This window comes from Meriones unguiculatus, chromosome 1 (assembly GCF_030254825.1).
Source record: "Meriones unguiculatus strain TT.TT164.6M chromosome 1, Bangor_MerUng_6.1, whole genome shotgun sequence".
Taxonomy (NCBI): Eukaryota; Metazoa; Chordata; class Mammalia; order Rodentia; family Muridae; genus Meriones; species Meriones unguiculatus.
This window is the reverse complement of record NC_083349.1, coordinates 62,322,541-62,347,445: the sequence shown is the minus strand read 5'-3', so window position 1 is coordinate 62,347,445 and position 24,905 is coordinate 62,322,541. Positions and strand designations below refer to the sequence as shown.

At 44.4% G+C, this 24,905-nt stretch overlaps 1 protein-coding gene across 1 annotated transcript in view; it reads right to left on the bottom strand.

Annotated features, from left to right (window-relative positions):
- Cfap58 (cilia and flagella associated protein 58) overlaps positions 1 to 24,905 on the bottom strand; it is a 92,653-nt gene that overhangs the window by 18,748 nt on the left and 49,000 nt on the right. The gene's annotated exons all lie outside the window — the stretch shown is intronic.

The window sequence follows — 24,905 nt, the reverse complement described above, 5'->3', positions numbered from 1 at the left end:
TGTGAGTTCGAGGCTACCCTGGTCTACAAAGTGAGCCCAGGACAGCCAAGGCTACACAGAGAAACCCTGTCAAAAAATAAAAATAAAAGATGTGACCTGAACAAGATTGGTCATCCTATCCTCGAGCTGTGAAGAAAACCCAGGTCCCAGAGAATATATTTCCTTTCTGTGATTCAAGGAATTTAGAGTGTAATGGAGGAGAAAGACAAATGATTCCAGGGCACGTTGTGATAAGGGAAGTTCTTGACAATAACAAAATGACCTTTAAAATCAGAGAAGAGACATCTCTGAACAGAAAGGCCCCTGGCATTCTATCACCCATTACACTCCATCACTTTCCAAGAGCACAAGGGATTCCACTTCAAAGGTCCCCTGGCTGGGACCACACATCCCTTTTCCACTGAATCGATTGCTCTAAAGCTTGTTTTTTGGTGATTTGTACAGGAGTAAGATAAATCAGGCTGCAAGCGTGTTGCTGGGTTTCCAGAGAGAGGCAGTCAAGGGACTCGCTTTTTTCAAACTCAAATTCCTTGGTGCTAGAAGAAGCTCATTCCTCTTGCCCTGTCTAACTTCTCCATCTTAGAGGAGTACCTCCAAGCTTCCTACACCCTCCTCTCTAAAGTCTGGAGTCAAGAGTCAGCCCCAACAGTAAACCCCAGCTTCCTCTCTATAAGATGCACCTGAAGTAAGGCACACGATAGAAATTCTAGAACCATAGTTAATTTGACCTATGGTAAAAATAGTCCCCTTGGGATTAATAAAAGGCAAGCTGATACCAATTACTTAAGAAATAGTGATTACAATAATAGCCAAGCTGTATTGATCACATAAGAAACCGCTTCCTATACATTATCTGTGTGACCCTCTCACATTAATTTCCATTTGTGATTGAGGAAACAAGAATTCAGTGAGGCAAGCCATGGGACCAAGACCATATAAAGTACAAAGTGAAGACTCGAACCCAGGACACTGGTTTGGGTTTGGTTTGGGAGCAGGCAGGTTGTTGGGAATTGAAACCAGGACATCACACTTGCTAGACAAGCACTCTATCACTGAACTACATCACAAAACTCTAAAATACATGTATGTATGTATGTATAACTTATTTTGAAATGGAGGCTCACTCAGTTGATCCTGGAGCTCACTTTGAAACTTAAGCAAGCCTTGAACCTGTCATCCTCCTGCCTCAACCTCCCAAGTATCTGGGATTACAGGCCTGTACCACTAGGCCCAGCTCTCCTTTATGATTTTTGCCCTTTTTATGATAATTCTCTACATGCTTCTAGAGAAAAGTTCACATATCATACAAGGACACTTTCCCAGGAACATCCATTGAAAACCTTTACGGTCATGAAAACTGAAAAGAAAATGTGCTAAACTAAATCACATCACTTAAAAAAGATGGATTTAGTAGAGATACACAATGAAATTATCTGCAGCTTGTCGTGTATTCATATAGCTAGATCACAGAACTATAATGCAGAATGGGCATAAAGGGAAGAAGAATGTATGTCCCATAAGACCACGGGGAGATATAAAACACGTCAAGTGATCCTATCTGCTGCTGGGGGTACACCCGTCCGCAGTAAACATGCCGAAATATAGAGGAGGCTCACACATCAAATTCATGGGAGTCGCTTTCCTGTCTACAGGCAAGGCAGGGAAAACGAGGGTTTGAAAGGGAGAAAAGAAGTCTTCACTTGATTTTGAAAATCTATTCAATGTTTAAAATCAGAAGCAAACGTGACACAATGTTAGCATTTGCTATTTTGCACCAGGCATGAGGCTCTCATCATTAATCTTAGCACCAGAGAGGCCAAGCAGGCAGCTTTCTGTGAGTTTGAGGCCACTTGATCTACCTGGAGTCCTAGGCCAGCGAGGAGTGAGACCGTGTCTCATCACAACAAAAACTTGAGGGGACTGGGGGGGGTGGCTCACGGTTAGGTGAACTCACTGTTGTTTTAAATGACCCGAGTTAAGTTCTCAGCACCCACAGCATATCACAAGTGCTCGGGACTCTCGATCCAGAAGGAGCCAATGCTACGGCCTCGAGATGCTCCTGCATTCATGTGTACATCTACCTGCAGACACACGCATGCGCAGAATTTTTTTATTTTAAATCTGTTTTTAAATTTGCCGTTTGGCATGGGTAGAAGGTACATGCGTTATGCTTCTTTCTAGTAACATTGTGCCCCAAACTAAAACAAAACAAATACACACATGTGCGCCACGCATGGGCATACACACGCACATGCAGTCTCCAACCCCAAGATTACATACAAACTTACTTGTGTTTTAGTCTAGAATTATTGTAATATTTCTCATAATTTTGTTTGTGTATCAAGAAAGAACCTAACCTACTTTTTGTTTGTTTGTTTGTGTTTGTTTTTGTTTTTGCTTTTTGAGACAGGGTTTCTCTATAGCCTTGGCTGTCCTGGACTCACTTTGTAACCAGGGTGGCCTCGAACTCACAGAGATCTACCTGCCTCTGCCTCCCTGAATGCTGGGATTACAGGTGTGCACCACCACCCCCAGCTTAACCTAGCTTTTTAAATCATAAAGTGTTAACATTGTCTATCATTCAGCGTTTTTATATTACCCTGTAGTTGCTGGCTTATGCCCTTTTCTCCTCCACTAGATTTGCTCAGACCAAAATTAAGGATCGTTTCTCTGCCTTTTATATCTTACAATAAACACATGAACTCATTGTTGTTTAACAAGTGAATGTATGAATGGCTGGCTAGCTGGATGTAGGGATGGATGATGGATGGATGGATGGATGGATGGATGGATGATGGATGGGTGGATGGATGGATGGAGAGATGGATAGATGATAGATGGGGAATGATAGATGCGTGGATAGAGGGTGGTAGTTTCTTTACTTGTTGCTATGAAATATCCTGACTAAAGCAACTTAAGAAAGAAAAAAAATGCCTCAAAGTTCCTGATTACAGCCCATCACAGATAATGTCACAGTGGCCGAAGCTTCTGGCCACATTTTATCATGGTTAGTTTTTGTCAGCTTGATCCAAACTGGAATAAGCTGGGAAGGTAGACCCTTGACTAAGGACTTGCTTCCGTCAGGATGGCCTGGGAGTGCTCTCTGAGATAGACCCTTGACTAAGGACCTGCTTCCGTCAGAATGGCCTGGGAGTGCTCTCTGAGATAGACCCTTGACTAAGGACTTGCTTCCGTCAGAATGGCCTGGGAGTGCTCTCTGGGACACTGTCTCGGTTGCTAATTGCTGAAGGAAGACACAGGCCACTGTGAGTGGTGCCATACCTGGACATGTGGTCTTGTCTTGTATAAGAAAGTACCTGAGGCTGGGTGTAGTAGCACCTGTCTTTAATTCCAGAACTTAAGAGGAAAAGCAAGGACAAAGGGATCTCTGCAAGTTCTAGGCCAGCCTGGTCTACAAAGCAAGTTCCATGACACCCTGGACTTAAAAAAATAAATAAATAAGAAGAAAGTACCTGAATGTGAGCCAGTAAACAGATTCCCCTGTGTTCCCTGATTCAGTTCTTACCTCCAGGTTCCCATCTTGAGTTCCTGCCTGGATTCCCCCAGTGATGGGTCTGTAGGCCCAATAAATCTTTTCTTCCCAACCCCCACCCCCAGGTCACACTTGGTCACTGTTTTATGACAACAACAGAAGGCAAAGCAGGACACATCCCAGCCGTAACCAGGACTGAGAAGAATGAACAGATGCGCACTGTGCAGCTCCCTTTTGCCACTCACACGGTACAAGGCCCGGGCAGGGGATGGTGCTGCTCATGGCCCGTGGCTCTCCCGCCCCAGCTAATAAACGAAAACCACTGGCACACTCAGAGGCCCATCCTCCAGGTAATTCTAGATACTATCAAGTTGACAAGTAACTCTAGCCATCATGGATGGAGGATGGATGGATGGATGGAGGATGGATGGATGGATGGATGGATGGAGGATGGATGGAGGATGGATGGATGGAGGATGGATGGATGGATGGAGGATGGATGGATGGATGGATGGATTGAGGATGGATGGAGGATGGATGGAGGATGGATGGATGGATGGATGGATGGATGGATGGATGGATGGATGGATTGCTCAACTACATGACTAAACAACTCTCTGACAGTCCTGTAAAGACCCTCTGAATAGATTACATCAATCTCAGGAAATCAGGAAGAACTTACAGCCAAGGTGATGACTAACTAATGTCTGTAAACAAAATCACGATAGTTAGTGTGACACCCACTAGCCGCTTGTGGCTGGCAAGCTCTTCAACTCTACATAGTCTGAACCGACAGTCACTGTAAGTCCTAATACACATCAAACACTACATTCTTTCTGCTCTGTTGCTATGGTACCTGAAAATGATGCAAAATAACATGTTGGTAACTTAAGGTTCATTTCATGTTGAAGTGGTATTAGTTTAAATAAATTGAGTTAATCAATATACATTATCAAAATCAGTTTCACACAGCTCTTTCCACACTTTCTTATTGGAGGTGCTGGGAGATTTAACATCACAGATATGGCTCACACTATAAATTTATTGGATGGCTCTGAAATTGAGCAACAATGTTGCCTTACATTTAAAATTATAGAAGAAACCTATCCAGTTTCCACATGTGCCTAATTTGAATGCAAACCAGCCCCTCTTTATATAAATAATGGCATGAAACTAGATGAAAAAGTATGAGGTCATTATGCCGCACAGCCGACAACTTGGAAAATTAGACCTTGTGCAAATTGTTCCATAAAGCACTTAATAAAATTTTAGGGAAGTGGAAAATTGTGTATTAAGTTCTGTAATGCAAAGTAGATTTGTTTCCAAAAGAACACCAGAAGGAGAGGAGGCAGCATTAAAAAAACAGCCATAGAGGAGGAGAGCTTTTGTGTTCAGGCTCCTGCAGCCCATGGACTGGTTATCCCCCACAGAACTTGTGATTTCTACCATCCTGTGGCTACCTGGTACAAGCCCTGGACACTAAGACCCACCTGATCCAATCATAGAGCTATCGTGGACAAAGACAGTGGCTTTCAAGTGTCTCTCCACAACAGTCAGGGAGACACTATCCACCTACTTAAAATTCCCCTTGGCTCTTTCCCATAGCTTCAAATCTCCCCAGAAACCACTTTCCTGCTGTCCATCTCTGTTTCCATGATTGTGCACCTTAAAAGCCAGGAGAGCTGCTCTAGCCTGGGTAAATGCTGCCTGAGCCGAGCTCGGAGCCCTGGCCCTCTCCAGCAGGCAGGGACCAAAGCTGGAGCCTGGAGTGGGAAAGTGAAGCAATTCCATGCATACCCTGGGGGTCAACACAGAAGCTCAAAAGACGGATTTTCATGAAAGGAGAGTGATGCATGATGTCTAGCTGTACCCGAGTCATTTCTGACCTAGGAAGAATTCAAGTTGTATCAGGCATGGTAGAATGGAAAGGATTCCACAAGTCAGAGTGTGATCGTGTATTAGATATCAAAGAAGGATGGAGACTTTCCCAAAGAGGTGCCGTATAAACACATACTGCTTTTGCAACACACACCCATTGAGAGACCCGTAAACAGCAAAGACATTGTGATGAGCGGTTTTGAGGGATTGGGGCTGCTGGGCTCCAGGAGGCACCAGCGTATATTTTTATTGTTTTTGCCTTTATCTTGTGGACAAATTTATTGCACCTCGTGTCCCATAGCCAGCTGAGCACCAATGTCATCACTCTGAGAGCTAGCTCAGCAGTGCTTCTTGGAACCCCCTGCCCGTCTGGACACTGTCACCTGCCCACACCCCTCACCCCCACACCTGGTCCTCTGCTCACTGTGCTTGCTGAGACTGGCAGCCGCTCCACCTCCCACTCTCCTCAACTCAGGGCCTGTGTAATATTTACCCTGCGCTGCAGGCACATCACAGTATTACCTGTGTGTGTGGTGTGTGTGTGTGTCTGTCTGTCTGTATGTCTGTGTGTATGTCTGTATGTGTCTATGTGCCTGTGTGTCCGTGTGTTTCTCTGTGTGTCTGTATGTGTGTTTCTGTGTGTGTCTGTTTGTCTGTGCCTGTATGAAGGTGTCTGTGTCTGTGTATATGTGACTGTGTGCCTGCATATGTGTGGCTGTGTTTGTCTGTGTGTCTCTCTGTATGTACCTGTGTCTGTGAGTCTGTGGGTCTCTAGGTCTGTGGTTCTGTCTGTGTCTATGTGTCTGTCTGTGTGCATGTCTGTGTCTATGTGTCTATGTGTTTGTGTGTCTCTGTGTTTCTGTGTGTGTCTCTATGTGTCTGTATGACCATGCATGTCTATGTGTGTCTACGTGTCTGACTGTCTTTGTGTATGTCTATGTATCAGTGTGTCTCTGTATGTCTGTGTGTCCATGTATATATCTGTGTGTCTATGTGTCTGTGTGTCTGTCTTTGTGTTTATGTATCTATCTGTGTGTCTATGTGTCTGCGTGTGTGTCTATGTATCTGTATGTGTCTGTGTATCTGTGTGTCTGTCTGTGTGTGTCTATATATATGAGTGTGTATATATGCATATATGAGCATGTGCCTATGAATACCAATGGTTGTTTTCAGGTACATGTCCCTAAAATAAAATTAAAAAGAAATCGGGTGAACCTGGATCTTACCAGCTCTGGAAGACTAGCTGGCTAGTGAGCCCCAAGGATCCTTCTGTCTTCACCGCTCAGTGCTGGAGTACAGGCATGTGCCCACAGCCAACTTTTTAGCCTGAGTACTGGGGATCCGAACTCCAGTCCTCATGCTTACACAGCAGGCTCTGTACTGGCTGAACCATCTCCTCTCGCTGTGTGTGTTTTGTTCTGTGTCCTCAGGTCTGTCTGTTGTGCCTGGTGCTGTCTTACATAAGGACATTCCCATTCAAGTATGTAATGAACATTCTGCATGGCTTATTCTGTACTGCTCTTCAGCTCTGCTACCGAGACATATTTGTGGGTTTTATGTCTTGGATTTCTTCTTCTATAACTGCATATCTAGTACAAGGTAAAAAAAAAAAAAAAAAAAAAAAAAAAAAAAAAAAAAGACCAAGTCCACTGCCTCCTCTCTCTCAACTTCTTTTCCCTTGAGCCCTTACCAGCAAAACTCTCAAACCCAACTTTCACCCATACCTGGGCGCAGCAAGGGCATCTGTGGTGACCTGGTGGCTACACCCCGCCTCGGTTCTAACACAGATGAGCTGCTGGCTTCTTGGAACCTCCCCCTCTTCCCCGACCTCTGCCCTCAGTGGGGCTGCCCTCTAAAGCCACACTGCAGCCTCGAGAGCATTTCATGAAAGACCCAGCAAATTCACAACAGACTCTCCCCTCCTGTCTCTTAGGGCAGATGACCCCTAAGGGAGGGGTGTACGAGAGGGCAGCTGCAGAACAGGAGGCCTCTAAATGTGCCCGTGCAGTCTGTACACGAAGCACCATCCTCTAAAGAACACACCACCCTCAGCCACGCCACCTGCTCACACCCCTCGTTGCCATTATGGGCAAAGTTTCTGTAACCCTCAGTTGTTGCCCATGGGTGTGTCTGCCTCCCTCTGTCTCTGTAGACCACCAAGGGCCACAGGACAGGGTCCGCTCTTCTCGAGCCACCTGGCCCAGGATCCCGACCAACAGCTCCTGTGCTGTGAGAAAAGCTCAGCGTCAAGTTCTCTGTGGAAAAGAGCCCATAGACACTAGGATAGGCATCCCCAGAGAAGGAACTCCATTTCCAGCAATAGGAGAGAGAACCGTGGCTGAATCAATACCATAACTGCATATTTGGAAATTAATAGCTGTGAGGGTGGCGAAGGTGGAAATGCTCCACAAAATACAGCTTGCTGGACAAATGCTGGGTGCTTCTATCTTCCTACCTCTGTCTCTACCCCACAGAACTGCTAAAAACCAAGTGAGACAATCCACGTAAAACTGCTTTGTCGACTGAAAGCACATTTATGATATGTAATTATTCCGTGATATTTTGCCTGTAGCTAGACCAAGAATCAGACTGTAGCAATGCTGGAGAAAATTAAAATATCTTCTAATTTCTTTAGACTCAAAGTTCCCGAATTGTTTACAAACTGAGAATTCTAATTAATTTCCATCCTCTCACCTCTTTTCAGATGTACAAAGTACAATAAACTTCAAACTCTATTATCAACACAGTCAAGTTCATGGTGACTTTCAATTAGGCCACCAGACTTTGAGCTCTGACAGTCCTCTTTTGCTCTGACAGTTTTCTCTTCCAGTCTCCTTCATTTCAGTCTCCCAAAGCATTATAAAAATAACAATTTCACCATAGTCGCTTCCTGGCCATCACTTTTTCCCCCTTGCTTCTCTGGTTTCCAGGCAGCCCCTCTGGTTCCCAGTTGGTGGGAGAGAAACAGTGTCTTCTGAAGATGACAGGACTGCTATACTTGTGAACACAGCGGTTGTAGCGTAAACCGCACAAGACACTCAACCCTCTAACAGAGGGAGAAGTGCTGGCGGGCCCTGCAGGCCTAACGGAGGCTCTGTGGACACTGGGTGGACACTGGGCGGGCACTGGGCGGCTACTGGGGAGGCAGAGCCAGTTTTCCTTAAGGGGGTGGCCCTGGCTGGTTTCCCACACCCAGAAATATATGGGCAGCACATATATATATATTTTTTTTTTAATTAAATGACACAAATTTGGAGGGGTAGGAAATTAAGGGTGGATCTGGGAATAATAACGGGGTAGGTAAGGGAAACAAACATGATCAAAATACATTGAAGGAAATCCTCAAAGAATTAATAAGAATATTTTTAAACCACATCATCTTCACTATTCTAACTATTACTTAATGGCTTCCTCTTTGGTGCTTCCCTCTGCACCCTTTCAGTCTTCCTTCCGCTTCGATGTCTCTGTGCCTCACCCGGAACTAATTAATATCCTAGAGAACGTAGGCTAAGACAAGCAACCAAACTTCTTAGTCTGCAGGGGGTTCAGCCCAGCTTTGTCACTGAGTAGTTATAAGGCCCGATCATGTTATTAAACTACTCTGAGCCTCAGCTTCCTTATTTGTCACACTAGAGTAATAATAGAAATTATTGTGATGGTAATTCAGACAATAGCTATAGTCACAGGGCTGGGCACACACAAAGGCACTCAGACCTGTAACTGTTGCCGTAAGAGTTGTGGCTACTGTCATGATGGAGTCCACAGTTATCTTGCTGATTAAGTTTAGTGGCACTGCTTGTCTCTAATACCACGTATGGTTCCCCATGATGCAACCAAAGGTACATCCCAGCACAAGACAATCAAGGAGAACACATCCCCACACGACAGCTGTACATACCCTCTCGGAACTGTGCCTCCATCTTTCCTCAGCCTGAAAAACCTTTTGCATTTATTTCCACTGCATCTCCTTCAAGCAAACTTTCCCTTCCTACATCCATGCTTTCCATATTGCCTGCTCCACCCAGCCCTACCACCGCCACAACCTTTAACTCTCACAGCTCAACATGTCTGGCTTGGTCCTGAAATTACATGAAACTACCTGTCCTCTAAATTATTAATATCCGTGCAAATCAGGTGCTGTATTATTCTTAATATAGCATAGTGCTAGCAAGGGTAAGACCCCAGAACTAAACTCAAGTTTTCCTGCTCTGGCACTGTGCTGCAATGCATGCTTTCAGGAAGTGGCTGGAGGACCGGTCATAACACTCTAAGCCCCGCCCAAGCACGTTTCCTTCATACTAAAGGAATCCAGCTCATCACCTCCCATACTCTGATCCTTCTTGTCCAGATGGCTGATGTATACAGCAAACGCTTTATTTTTGCTGTCCCAGCAGAACCTCTGACCCCGTAAGTACTCACTATCATCAGGATCCAGTATAATGGGAACAGATGTAATCACAGTTGTTCACAAAATGGAACCATAAAGTAATGATCTGGATTTCCATGCACTGCTCTTAGACACCAATCTCATTTCTTCCCAGATATAGCTCAAGAGTCTTCTCAAATAGGCTGTAAATTTCTTACCGACAAGGACCATGTCTCATATTCCTCTGTGTCTCACAAACTTCTGGCGTGAGATAGACACCCCAAAATGCCTTTTGAGTCATAATTAGTCTGATAAGCAGGCTCTTACTTGAGGGCCCAGCAGGTCTCTCAGGACAAAGGCCACAAAGCCAAAATCCCCATCGTCATCATCTTACGGCAAAGAGAACACAGAGTCCCTGTTGCCAATTGTCAGAATCCAGAAGCAAACTAGGTTTGATGGTCTCACTGTAATGCTTAATATGCTACATATTTGGCATCTGTTCCAGAAGAGACTGTGTGTCAAGAACTCAGAGAATGTCTCCTGGGTACAGAGGCAGTTTCAAGTCCGTCTCCTCCATTAAACACATCCAGGGTAGGGAAGACGCATCTTTAAATGCATGAAACACGAGCCAGACTTGACACCCATCTATCAGGGCAGCTTGAAGGATAATAAAACCAGAACTGCCATTATAAGGAGAGGGAGCTTGATGACCCACTGGAGATTTCTTCCAATCTAAACGATTCTATAAATTCCCCTAAAATCATAAAAAAAAGCAGATTAAGGATTCATGTAGGTATCTGCACTATAAATACAAATTAATTTCTGCTCCAGCTGCAATTTTTCTCCTCCTTGTGAGCAGCACTTCCATCCCTGAGATATTTTGGGTGAAATACCAACCAGCAGAGGAACTGAAGACAGTTAGGGCTCCCTCAGGTCCTTGTATGCAACTATTTTCTTCTAATTTCCCAAATAAATCTGCATCTCGAAATAAACTGAATTGAATCTTGCTGCTGTCCAGAAACATTTATCATGGAAAATTTGTTTTGTTTGGGGAATAAGATATAATTGTACACAAATTCAATAAAAAGCTAACCTCTCCACTGAGGAACTCATTCCTGAAAATGTCTTGACTCTGAGTAATCTATTTATTCCCTTTTTCAGTTACTGGTCATACTATTGCTATTTGTTTTTACTAAAATTTCCTGTTTGAACACTGCTCTTGCAAAAACCTTGAACAGCTCCTGAAGCCAAAAATTATTGTTCTGCCTCTCACCTGGGTTTATGCAACTTCATTCAAAATTATCCTTGCAGAAATAGATAATAAATTTGCTGTTTGGTTTTTGGGTTTTTTTTTTTTTTAGCATCCTCGTGTCTACTATATATCTCAGTAACTAGAAATAAAAAGACAATAGTAACTGCTAACATTTTCTCAAGATTAATTTATCAGCTATTGTAGTTTTAGCTCACATGTTTTCTCTGATCCAATATGGAGTCAGAGACCAAAATAGAAATGAACAAATGGGTTGTGGATCTCATTTCCAAATGTGTGGGGGGGAAGTGTGCTCAGTTATGACATCACAGCTGCTTCTCCTATAAAAAGAATCATGTCCTGTAGCAAACTATAATTTCCCAAATAAAGGGAATAAAAGATGAAAGGAAAGAAAAACATGTCAGCAATAGAATCCAACAGTATCAACCAGATGCCAGGCATATTAAAATACCATATTCGACAAATGATTTTTTAAAAAAATTAAACTTTTCCCACAAGTGCTTAAACTGGAGATGCTTAAATACAAAGTGTTTCTACTGAAAGTCACCAAAGAAAGAAGACCAAGATGGTTGCATAGAACCACTTCCATCCATGGTCCTGAAAACCCCTGCATTTACTCTGGGCTTGGCCATGTGACTTGTGTGGTCCAACAGGACATCAGCAAACATGACATAGCTCAGAAGTCACTTGGACGCTGAGCCTTGAGCCTTCTTGTTGTTCCTAGAAACCTTGAGGTTGTGACCATGAAGATCAGCCTCCAGCAACCTGGCGGAGACTTGAAGCTGATGGCCACTCCCATTACCACAGCCAGTGCCAACCACTGGCCATGTTGAGCGATGCCTGAGGACCACCAAGCTGCTGCCCCACTCTTCAGCAGCAGCCTGCAAAACCATGAATGAGAGCAGACTACTCCAGCTGAGCCCTGCCCAAATTGCCAGCTGACAGAATCACATTTTCTAAGAATGATTGCTGCTCGAAGCCAAGAGGCTGTGGAATGATCTGCCACACAGCATAAGCGAACTGATAGGAGGTCATCGCAGAAGACTATCTCATGAGCACAAGAATGAATGGGCTGGCCCTCCCCTAGAAAGGAAGTGAGAGACTGCCTGGTTGATGGATGGGTCTTAGCACTGCTTCTTGAAAGGAAGATCACAAATGAAACACTGAGCTACATGCTAAGCTCTTTATAAAGCACTGCTTTGGAAGTCTAAATTGCAGTGTTGTGGTAATGGCCATCAACATGTGTTAACTACAAACACTGAGCTGTTTTACACAAGATGATCTTGTTGACTCTACACAAAGCCCTCATGTGAAAAACAGTGCTGCCATTGCTGCTCTACACTCTAAGAACCAAGACGTAGCTAAACATATTAGCAATCAGCCCAACACTGCGAGTGAGCGGGGACTCACACGCTTGATCTGCTTATCAGCCTGACCTCCGTCTTACCTCTGCTTTTACCAGACACTACCCAGAGGAGGCCTCTGCTGTCCACTGGCCAGGGAAGGTGTCTGGACTAGAAAGTCTACTCTTACATGGCCAAGAAAAGCAGACTGGAGGGAACTCGGAGAAACTGAGGTGCAGTGGATGGAAGCAAGAGAGCTTCGGCAACGCTCCAGGGAATCTTTTCCACATAGTGCCCCGTGAACCAGCAGTAAATATGTGGCCAGCCGGCCAGCAAGGCCTGCCTTCCCAGTCACTGAAAAGTAGGTATGGGAGAGGGAGGCCTTTCCTTTCTTCCTGTGGGCACTGAAGATGCTGCTTGTGGGGAGCAGGGGACCCCAGCTATTGTTCATCTGCTACATGTGGACCCTTTATTAACCAAACTTTTAGGCTCAGACCCCATTTCCTGGGTTTCTGGTGGTTTAAAATTCTTAAATTGAGGTGAAAAAAACGTGGATAAGGACAGGCATTCAGAACAAAGGATCCCTTTGAAAGCACTTTGTTTCAAAATACAAGGTGAACAAGACCCTTGCTAATCAAACCAGAGACAGAGACCGTCATCGGTATGCCTGTCTCTGTGTATTACAAGTGTTTAAGGTCCTTACGGTTTAGGGCATAAACTGGTTTTTAACTCCTTTCTGCCTAATTGAGCCTAACAGAGCCAATCTCTTCTTAAGAAACACTGACACTACAGGGAATTGTTCCTGGCCCATTTATGGAGACGCAGTGAGGAGGAATATGAGAGGCGTTTGATAATTGAACACATGAAATACACCTAGGCAAGTGGAAAGAGACACAGGTGGAAAACTATTCACCTCCAATGATGCTGAACGGCACTGTAAGAAAATCTCCAAATATCTGCATATTAAACATTTGCTCTCTGCCTCCAGGTGGAGAGTCCATGACAGCCTGCAATGCCTCCCTTCTCTTAGGGCTGCCAGCCTTGCAGGAACTGACTTCTGAGGGCAGATGAATCTTTCTGAGACAACATTCTCTGATCTGTTGAACAGAGTGGCTATGAGGATCAGGAAATGAAATTAGTGGTTCCTGAGTTGTAGGTTTCTTCGACCTATGTAATTCCCCTCAAGTCCTGAGATCAATAGCAGGCATGCCAATTTAAGTTTTAGGATTAAACACACACACACACACATGCACATACATGCACGTGCACACACACATGCAGACACAATAGTAATATTTTTTAAAAAAAAACTGATAGCCAACACTGTGACTTAAATATAAAAGGTGCCCTGCAAGTTCATGTTGGATGGTGCTTGATTCCCATTTGTGGAGCTGTAATTATCCTGGCAAAAACAAAGGTGTTCTAAAGAGATTCTTGCAACACCCAACTTCATTATAAGCCTACTAAAGTAATAGACTCCAAGAAAGGGGAATTTCCCTGAGGAACCTCATGCTGGGAGAAGGAGAAGTCTGGGGAACCTGGTGCTGGTTGGATGGGTAATGCGGTTCTAACAGCTCATCAGGCCACCTTCATGGTGAGCCTGAAGCCCAAACAATGACACAGGACAACAGTGGCAAGACCACACCCTGACCATGCTTCTTAGCTGTGTGTATTCCCTGGTCCTCTAGTTCAGCTTTAACCTCACTTCAGGACCCCAAAGGTAGACTGAGTGGATCTCTCTGCCCCTCTTCCCAATGCGGCTACACTGAATAAATCTGTGTTTTACTATTAGTGCGGCCATTTTCATTAGCTTCTCAAGGATGGGCTTCTTTGGAAACAGACTGTGACGCTGCCTCCTCCCCAAGTTTGCTCACAGTGTTATGTGGGGACATGCTGAAATTTTAGAAGGTGGAGCCTGGCTTGCTTCCTCCTTTCCTCCTAGAGAGGGACACATACAAGCCTGTACAAGAAATCAGTCACCCCTTGAAAGCCCCATGAAGAGGTGGTAAAGGAACAGAACACTGTAGAAAGCTGGGGGGACGCTGGCAGCCATTAGTAAAACTTCTCATGTCCTCTGCACAGACCAGCAAGGCTCCAAATAAGCCATGTCTCTCTCAGCCCGTTCTCTCTCCCTTTCATTCTATTCAAGAATACACACCGCCCAACCAAGTGGTTCAGTTCACACAGTTCCTCTCACAGCACTATCCCACCTCAGTCCCTCTGGTGAGAGAATAGCTCCAAAGATTTCCGTTCAGCTCTAGGGTGGGCTGGTTTATACGCTAACAGATCAAGCAAGCATTCTGTTTGGTGTAGGCTGTACCGCCAGCCACTGGGGCACACTATTAGAATTCAGCCTTCCAAATCTTAAAGCAGCTGTTAAATAATTGAACAATTACTTTGAAATGGGGGCGGGCAGGAACTCATCCCAGAAACGAAATGTTTGGTGATGTGGAGGCAATGGAGAATAGCAGTTAGGGGTTGTGTTCTGAATTCCAATGACTAAGGTCTATAAGAGGGTCAGCAAGTGTTTGCTGTGTGGGGTCAGATGGTAAGTGCTATAGAATGGCCTCATGAGCCATTCAGTCTGCCTCCCAACTACTCAGCTGTACCCTGATAGCAAAAGGACAGCCATGGTCAATATGTGAATAATGTCTATCAGTAAAGCTTGATTTCTGAACACTGAGTCCTAAATTTCACATCATTTTTTTTGCATGTCATCAGAATATTAGTCTTTTGGGTGGTTTTCTAACTTCTTAAATAAATGAAGAGCATTTTATGTGAGGGCCATATAGAAACCGATAATGGGTCAGATGGAGCCCACTCCATGACCTTATTTCCTAAACCTTGGGTTGTAATCAGAGCTCTGACATTTCTGAGCAGTAAATGTTTGTCCAGGTTTTGTTTTCCCTCCTGTGCACATTCATGGCCAAGTTCACTTCCCTCCCCTGTGGAATAAAAACAGCAGCATCTACCTTATCGGAGTTTGCTGTGGATGCAGCCAGAACAGAATGGTCAGCTCAGGAGGCTAGACAACCACTCAGCATTCAGGAAATGGGAGCAGTGCCTGCTAATTCCCACTGTTCTTCAAAACTGTCAGTAGCTCCTGCCAAATCTACTTAGGCTACCAGCAAATAGGATCAAAGATCATCATGTCTCCATCCACAAAGAAAGACTTGAGACTTTTCCCACTGCCTTGGGCAGTTCGCTTGTCCAGCAAAAGCCCTCAAGCCTGGAGAGCTCTGAAATGCAGCATTTCTACAAAGCTCTCTGGGCTTTCAGTGCCAGGGCTGCTGAGCTGGCCCTAGGACTGTGTCTAGAGCAGCATGTCTCTAGATGCTATGACAAACATGAGCTTGTCCCATGAGCACCCAGGGTGGTCTGTACAAGGGGAACTCTGTGCCTGTGGTATTCTTACATAGCATGCCATGGTAGAAAAGAAACCATAGAGACTGAACCAACATATAATTACACACTCCAAGAGGCTCCAGTCATGTGGCCTTGGGAGAAAGTCTTAACCTTTCTGTGTGTTGTCTTCTTGCCTCTGTTACAGGGTATGCTACTAGCTGCTCTTGGCTTGCCATGACAATGAAGGCGTGAGACACACACAAGCATCCCCATGGCATCTGACTTTAGCAAATGTCTTAGAAGTGTGGATGGTCATGAGGTCCCAAAAAATGCAGACTCTTTGATAGAGAATGGCCTAAAAATGGGCTGTGTAAGGCACATTCCCCTATGCAACAGGAGAGCTATACAGAACCTCCTCCTCTCATTCCAGCCATTTTACAGGTAAGTAAACTAGACTTCTGACCAGTCTGTCACAGAATTAAATTAAGGAGCAGGACCTACATGTCAGCAAAGAAGCAGCGACTTTGAATTCAGTTTATGATACAGGCATCTGAGGTATGCCCACACCTGGGCTTCTATGTGTATGTGAAAAGATGTATGTAATTTCCTAAAGCAAGACACATCTGAACTCCTCCAACCAAGAATTCTCATCTGCATTATGCAAAGGAATCAGTGTTCACTGGTGTATCCAGCCATCCTAACTCCTAAATAACACACCTCCGGTAGGACACTTCCAAGGAGAAACTTTGTCATTGTTATCTGTATAATGGGTCCTCTGAGTAAGCTAACTTGATGAAAACATTCTAGAAAGTCAACTTTATTTTCTTTATTCAAAATGGTAGCACTCCTCAGATGAATCACTCATCATTTTTTCTCCAAAACCTAGTGTGCAGTTCACTAAAATCCCTGGGGAGGACAAGGGTGCCTGACACATGATGAACATTCAGAAAGGGAAGGTTGCGATTAGAACAAAATTGAGGCTCCAATTTTAAAGTATGTTCTTGTTGCCTGGCTGCTGGACAGTCATTGAAAAGGTAGCCAGTGGGACCCAGGGAAAGATCCAGGGAGAGCCTGAGAGGCAGGTGCTACTGCTGGTTCCAAAGGTGGACAGGCAACTTACAACTGAGATGAATTGCTAAGGAACCTGGGTCCAAGGTCTGATGATAGCATCCAGGATCTCCCGGGAAGCCAGATCCCACACAGAAGGCACTTCTGGTACCCGAACTCTGTCTTCTTAGCATCCTAAGATCCATAACTTTGAGCTGACATGCCTGACACACTGGGATGTCCATCGGTTCCTGAGATACTCTGGCAGTGTCTAACTCCAGCATCAAACTTCTATCTCCAGCTTCCAACACAGACTCAGCTTTTCTGCCTCCAGCCAAGGCTCCTCTAATGAGATACTGGAGAAAAGCAAAGGCCCCGCAGCCTGCCTTTAACCGAGGAGCAGCAGTGAACATGCCTTATCCTCTCTTACCTTGAGGGCACTTGTCCTACTGCTTCTGTAATCCCTCTGAAGAATTCAGGAGCCACTGAGACTCCTACCCACCCATTCCCTCCCGAAGAGGGACTTCCTCTTCCCCTTCTCCCTCTTTCCCCTTTTCTGCGCCCTTACACCAGCTCCCAATAACTTTCCTCCCAACTACTGCAATCCAGATTCTGTCTTGGTGTCTGATTTGAGGTTCAAACTGAAAACCCTGCCCATTCCAAAGCATGTCCAAGTCCCACTGTATCCTGTTAAGAACTGCAGCTCTAGTCACAATGCAACTACAATCACAGCACTGAGAGATCTTTTGACACAAGGATAAAGAAAGCTTGGTTCATGCAGGCCCCCACTGGCCATGGTGGACCCTCAAACACAATGCTTGCACTGCCCTGCAGGAGAGGGTAGGAACAATCTGCAGGTCATTCAATGCATCAGGATTCCTTTTCTGGTTTTGGAAGGTTTGTAAAATAAAGCAAGAGTCGTTGTCAATAAGGGAAGAAACCACTTAAGAAGGATCCTCTTTCATGGAGCCCACCCTGCACTAGAAAACATTCTTTACCCTCCCTGATGCTGGATTCCACAATGACTCAGCCTGTTGACCTCCAAGTGCCCATACCACCACACTCCTCCAGCCTGGTACCTCTCCTTCTTTCCCATCTACTTGCTTTCTTTTAAATCTTGGCCTCTGAGTTTTCATCAAGGAACCACAGCAGCAAATGAGATCAAAATGAGCGAAGCTGACCACATGACTTCCTTTATTCATTGCTCCTTCTTCTCCAGGCCCAGAAGCTGGAGGTTACAAACCACCTACCTGCCAGGCAAGGGTGTTAGGCAGGCTTCGTTTTGTCTGTGTTTACGTTATTTTGGCATTTTTAAAATTTTACGTGTATTTAATTTATGCTTTGCCTGCACATATATAAGTGTACCATGTACAGACAGTTCCCATAGAAGCCAGAGGAGGCATTGGATCCCCTGGAACTGGAGTTATCAATAGTTGTTGGCTGTCATGTGGGTGCCAGGGATCAAACCTGGGTTCTGTGAAAGAGTAGCCAGTGCTTTTAACTATTGAGCCATCTCTCCAGACTTGGTTTTGAAAGGCTCATTTGGTACTCTTAAAGTTTGCTAATGAGTAAGACTCAACATACCAAACACATTTCTAGCTTTCCTTGAAAAAGGAAGTGACACATAAGCCTGTACTTGACTGAATTAATAGCTGCTTCCCGGAGATGGGACCCTCAAAGCCCTGCGCTACAGTCCCTGGCACTCTCTTTTGCTTCTGACTCTGATAACAACAACAATGGGCATTTCTGACAGCTGATATACAAAGCTCACTTCACTGCTTCGAATTTCTTGTCTGGCCCTGAAAATAAAGGTATTTAAGCACTTGGGAGAAAAGAATCCCAGCTGCTCTAAGTGATCCTTATGCTTGCAAGTGCCTCCAGCAAAGGCCTAAGCTTCTTCTTCTGATACCACCTTGCCTTATACTCATTATTGATTTGGAATGCATGATGATGATGATGATGATGATGATGATGATGATGATTAATGATGTAACAACAGCAATCACCACACACATGCTAGCCTTATCCCACAGATGTCTTCAAAGAAAAGAGTCATTAATCCTGCAGATTGGAAGGGTTCAGGAGTTGAGTAGAGTAACAGCAGTGGCATATTCACATATGTTTCAATTGCAAATGCTTCCTTGAATGGGAGAGAAACCTGGTAGACAATAGCAAGGGTGTCTGCCATTCCACGCCTAAGTTTCCAAGCCTGGCAAGAATGCACACTTTTCCATATTCCCACCAAACTGCAACAAAGGGTGGAATCTGAGCACAGCAACGGAAGCCAGCCTGCCTCTATACACAAAGGTAAAACAGACAGACACATAAACCAAAAAGAAATCCCAAACCCCTGCAAAGTTAATAACAAAGTGTCAAGACAATAGGAAGAATAGGTCCCTATCCTATTGGCCCAAGATTAGAACTTAATGTCAATAAGACGTACAACTTCTCAGAGGACCACAATTCTTCCAGCATACATCAGTCACTGGAGAGATTTTAGTAGGGATGATTCTAGGGGTAATCAAGAGGCAGACACAAAAAGCACCTTTGGAAGAAAAACAAATGCCTTTGTTGGAGCCTACAGTCTAGCAGAAAAGTGTCAAAATATGCAATGGTGAGCCTGGGAAGGGGCAATTCTGTTGACAAGGTACTTGCTGTTTAAACATGATTCTAAGTCCCAGAATGTAAATCAAAGAGTCAAGTGTTCTAGCATATGCATTAAATCCCAGCACAGGGAAAGCAGAGACAGGATTCTTGGAGCTCTCTATTCAGCCATCCTGGCCTACTAAGAAAGTCTAAGCCAATGAAAGACCCTCTCTCAAAACTCAAGGTAGGTAGTGCCTCAGAGGGACAACTAAAGTTGACCTGACCTCCACAGATACCTGCACACATGGAACACATGAACACACTTGCAAGCATATATACAAAGCACAATTATAACAATTTCATTAATCACAGGTGTGACATGAACAGGACATCTGGGCATGTGAATTTCATCAAAAACATTTGACCTGGGAAAGGGGGTCACCAGAAGTGAAAAGGGCCATTTACAGTAAGAATTCAAGGATAAGGAGTTGGCTGGGTGTTTACAGCTTAAATGTGAAATGTCTTCTGTACAATTGTATGTTTGGATTCTTGGAACCCATCTGGCAGCACTGTTTAGGAAGGCTGTGGAACCTTTAAGAGGTAGAGCCTTACTGGTTGAAGTGGATTACTGGGAGCAAGCCTTGAGGCTTTATAGCCTGTCCCCACTTCCATTTTACTCTCTGATTCATTAGTGCTGGCCCAACACCACCAACCAACATCTTGTTCTGCTACCACACCTTCTGTGCCTGTTGCCATGTCTTCCCTACCAGGATGGACTGTGTCCCTCTGAACTGTAAGTCAAAAAAAAAAAAAGTCTTCTCTCCCTTAATTAAAAACTTAATTGCTTTTGTTGTCACATTTTATAAGAGCAATAAGCAAATGACTAAAAAAGTCAAGTGTTCACAGTGTCCTTAACAGGAAGAGAAGCTAGAACCTTAACTAGGAAATGCCTTTCTTAAGGAACTCCTAAGTCTAGTATGGAGGAAATGGTCTTCCACCTTATCTGCTGCTTAGAAATAGTGGAGACTTTCTTATCACAATGACACAGAGAAATCATCATTTAAAATTTATTCTGGGACTCAAAAGAATGCAACCATAAATCTCTAAAATTGTAAAGGAATTTCTTCTGTAAGTGCTGAGAATTTTTCTAATAAGTTAATAAAACACATAAAGCTGAGAGAATGACTACTCCTTGGAGTATTTCACTCTTTGCCAACATATCAAGGCTTGTTGTCTAGGGTTATATGACTGCTAAGGAACTTTGTAGCAGCCAATCGTAAAAGACTAAATGAGGGATTGCTTTAAAAAAAAGTGAGACTTTGGAGGTCTATGAAAACTGCTTGGTGACATCAGTATTATTAATAAAATTATCAATTAATGATGACATTGTTAATGATAACTGAACACTCTTCTCAACTTGGATATCCATTAGTATACTCAAGACTTTGGGTGACTGTTACTATTGCCTCAGTTACAGATGAGGAAGAAAAGATAAGACTTCCGTATTAGTTAGTTTTCTGTTGGCTGTAACCGTGACCAAAGCAACTTACAGAAGGAAGCGTTTGTTTGGGCTTATGGCTCCAGAAGGATAAGAGTCTATCATGGATGGCAGACATGAGAGAAAGCAACAGGCTTGGTGGCGAGCCTAGGAAACCAGAGGATCATATCTTCAACTGCAAGCAGAGAGAGCAAACCAGAAGCAGGAAGGCATTTGAAGCTGTGACATACTTCCTGCACCAAGGTTACATCTCCTAAGCCTCTCACCCCAAACAGCGCCACCAGCTGGAGACCAAGTGTTCAAGTGCCTGAGCCTATGGGGGACATTCTCATTCAAACCAACACAATCTAAACTGATGGCCACATTTCAGACTATACACCATAAATAATTAGAAATCCTGAATTCTGGTGTTTACAAAATATGAGACACTCTAAACAAAGTCGTGTGTTTGCCACCAAGTCTGCATGTGGTTTTCTCAAATGTCAAAATCTAAAGGTGTCCTGCACTGGAAGCAGTGAATGGTGACAGATGGCAGCCATCCTTTGAGAGGACACTCACTGAGTAAGAGGCCTGGCTTTGAGAGGCCACGGGAGGACAAGGGTGAGGGTCTGGCCTCTGTGAACTGGAGAGTTGTGACTGAGACCCCTTCACATAAGAATGAGACCAAAAGTCAAAAGATAGGAAGAAATGCCCCACCTTTGCCAGGAAGACCACAAGGAACCCATCTCTCTTGGGCTCTCACTGGAAAAAGCATGGTTCCTCTGGGAATGGAAATCTACCAGCCTCCTGTCACAAGACTGGGATCCCAAACTTTTAACAGTCCAAAGTGTCCCAAGTTGAGAGTTTAACATAAAGATGTCACTCTAAACAAGTAACATTGCCTGGGGAACCTGATGGAAACACATTTAGGCACAGGAGTCCCCAGATAAATGACCTAAGCGCCATCTATGGATCCCACAGTAGAAGGACAGAACCAGCTCCCCTGACTGCCACACAATGCCGTAACCCACACATGCCTGTACACACACACACACACACACACACACACACACATTTATTCTAAAAATGAACAAGGGTAAATACTGCAAAATAAGAATATAGAAAGGAACCATATCAAATACTAATGAACTCAGTACATCAGCCAAAACATAAACAGGACCAGGTAATATATTTTTTTTTAATTTTACAAGAGATTTTCCCAAAATACAAATACCTCCTCCCCAAAATTTAAAGATATAAAAATACAATTTTGAAGAATCCTGCTGACAGGCCTATAATAATATTAGATGAATTTTAGCATTCTTGGAAGAGTTTCCATATACTATAAAAGAAATAATTCCCCCAGAGAGAAATAAAAATTACACCCTTTTGCTCACCTTATGATCATACCAAAAATGTGTTTGAAGTTAAAAATAACAAATGTTAAGAAGAAGTCATGCTGGGCATGACAGCACATGCCTTTAATCCCAGCACTGGAGAGGCAGAGGCAGGTGGATCTCTATGAGTTCAGAGCACGTAAAAGGCATGTGTCTTTTCTAACCCCAGGGACCCATTACTTCTAAATGGTTGCTTAGATTCTGAAGAGCATATCTACTATAGCTATCAGTGAAAAGGAAAAGATCAGAAGGGAAGTTTAACCTAAATATGCATGGATCTGAAGACCTTAAAGTGAGCTTTTCATTCATTCATGAGAGGAAAGGTGGGGCTCCTTCAGACTTATTCTCAATGGGGGAATAATATTTTTATTATTATTCACTTTACTTTTTTATAAATTTTTTCTTCACAATTTGCTTATTACATATCCTGATTAAAGCCCCCTCCCCCAATTCCCCCAGTCCCACTTCTCCTCTCTCCCTCTTCCGCTCATCCTCTTCCCCTAGTCCACTGAAAGGGAGAGTTCGCCACTATTGCCCTCTGCCCATAACTTGTTAAGTCTCATCAGGACTGCTTGGACCCTCTTCCTCTGTGGCCTGGCAAGGCTACATCATCAGGGGCGAGTGATAAGAGGGCAGTCAACTGAGCTCATGATAGAAGCAGTCCCTGATCCCCTCCCTCAGAGATCCACATGGGACTGAGTTGCCAATTGGCCACATCTCAGCAGGGGGTCCAGCATCCCTGTCAAATCCCCTCTTTTCCCCCCTCCCAGTCCTGTACTCCCACCCTCTTCTTCCTGTCCCTCCTCTTCTCCTGAGAATCATCCCCAGCACATCAAGTCACATCAGGCCTAGGTGGACCCAGAGGGCACAAGAACTCCACAAGAAGACCAGAGTCAATTAATGAAGACCATGGGGCTCAGAGAGACTGAACCATCAACAAGAGAGCATTCATTGGATCAAGGTCCCCTACACAGAGGTGGCTGATGGGCAGCTTGGTCTTCATGAGGGTCCCCTGGCAATTAGAGAGGGGGCTGTCTCTGACGTGTACCCTGTTGCCTGCTTTTGGATCACTTTCCCCTAGCTGGGTTTCTTTGTTGGGCCTCAGTGGAAGAGCATCGAGGAATAATTCTTAAAAGAAAAAAGATTTACAACTAAGTAAAAATACTATGTATATAAAAAACCTGTGGGAAGAAACTCAAGTGTTCCTTAAAACATACTTTATGGACTCAAATGCTTATATCAGAAAATAAAAGGTTGTGGGTGTAGTTCAGTGACAGAATTCTTGCCTCAAATATGCCTGGTTCAATCCTCAACACCAAGAAAAGAAAAAATGAAATGAGAAAAGAGGAGAGATGGGAAGGGAGAGGGAAGGAGAAGAGAAAATCCTGATTGTGCATCTACTTTGATAAGATACAAGTACAGAGCAGACCCAAAGTATGTGTGTAGAAGGAAGAAAATAACAAAGTTAACTGCCCAGGGGCTGGAGAGGTGGCTCAGTGGTTAGGAACACCTACTGTTCTTGCAGAGGACCAAGGTTTGGATCCCAGCTCCCACATCAGGGGCTTATAACTGCCTGCATCTCAAGTTTCAGGTTATCGGAGCTTTCTGATCCCCACAGGCATCTGCACTCATGTGGTGCACATAAACTCACACAGGCACACGTGCATATACATTTTAGTATAGAGCAAAGTCCATATAAAACACAAAACACATTCTTTTTAAACCTGAGTTAGACACAACATAAAAATTGATTCTCTTTAAATTTTACAAAGTGGCAATTGCAACAGAACAGACAAGACCATGAGGCCAAGGCAGGTGTGGGTACCAAGCCTTTGCTTCCCTGCTGCCCGGTACTGGGGTGGTGCAATGCGGTGGGTGAGTCCCTGATGCCATGCTCTGCTTGGCTCCTCTGAAAGACCCCCGAGTTGGATACGTTCCCTTAATGAAAACAGGAACAACTCAGCCTGCATTGCAGGAGGAGAAACCAATGAAAACTGTCTGTGACTCTCCCCAATTCATTGAACTCCTATGACGAGTGCTTCCTTGCTACGGAACCTGCCTTCTCCATCTCCATGCTCATCTCCCAGGGAGAGGAAATGCTATGCCCGCTCCGGGCAGTGATGTCTGTATTGCAGGGTGCTACACTGTCCAGCAACCTTAGGGAAACCGTGTCTAGGGACAAATGCAAAGTAGAAAAACAGCAAAAGGCTCCACTTGCACATGTGTAAAAGTTCCTACTCCTCCCAATGGTCACCAAATAGTTGAAGTCACAAGCTTTGGAAATGATATTTACTATGAACTGAGGATAGTGTTAAGGTCCTTCAGTGCCTACAGCACCTAATGGGCTCTAATGCTGTCCTCAATATAGACAGAGAACCCCAGGTGCAGAGAAATCATGATCAAATAGCTGCAAGCTGGCAGAAGCAGAATGCCAGTTCTGGCCACCTGATGCCAGCATTGCCATGCTTACCTCATTCTTAAATCTCCAGCGCCTAACTACAGCAATGACCGATTAGATGCCGGGATTCACTTCCTAACATCCTCAAAGGCAGGACAGGGACGTGGCTCAGGAGGTAAGAGCTCTTACCACCCAAGCGTGAGGGCTTAGGTTTGAACCCTCAGCACCCATGTAAAACTCGGGCTAGACCATGCATACCTGCAGCCCCAGCATCAGGAGGGGTGAGACCAGTGGATGGATACAGG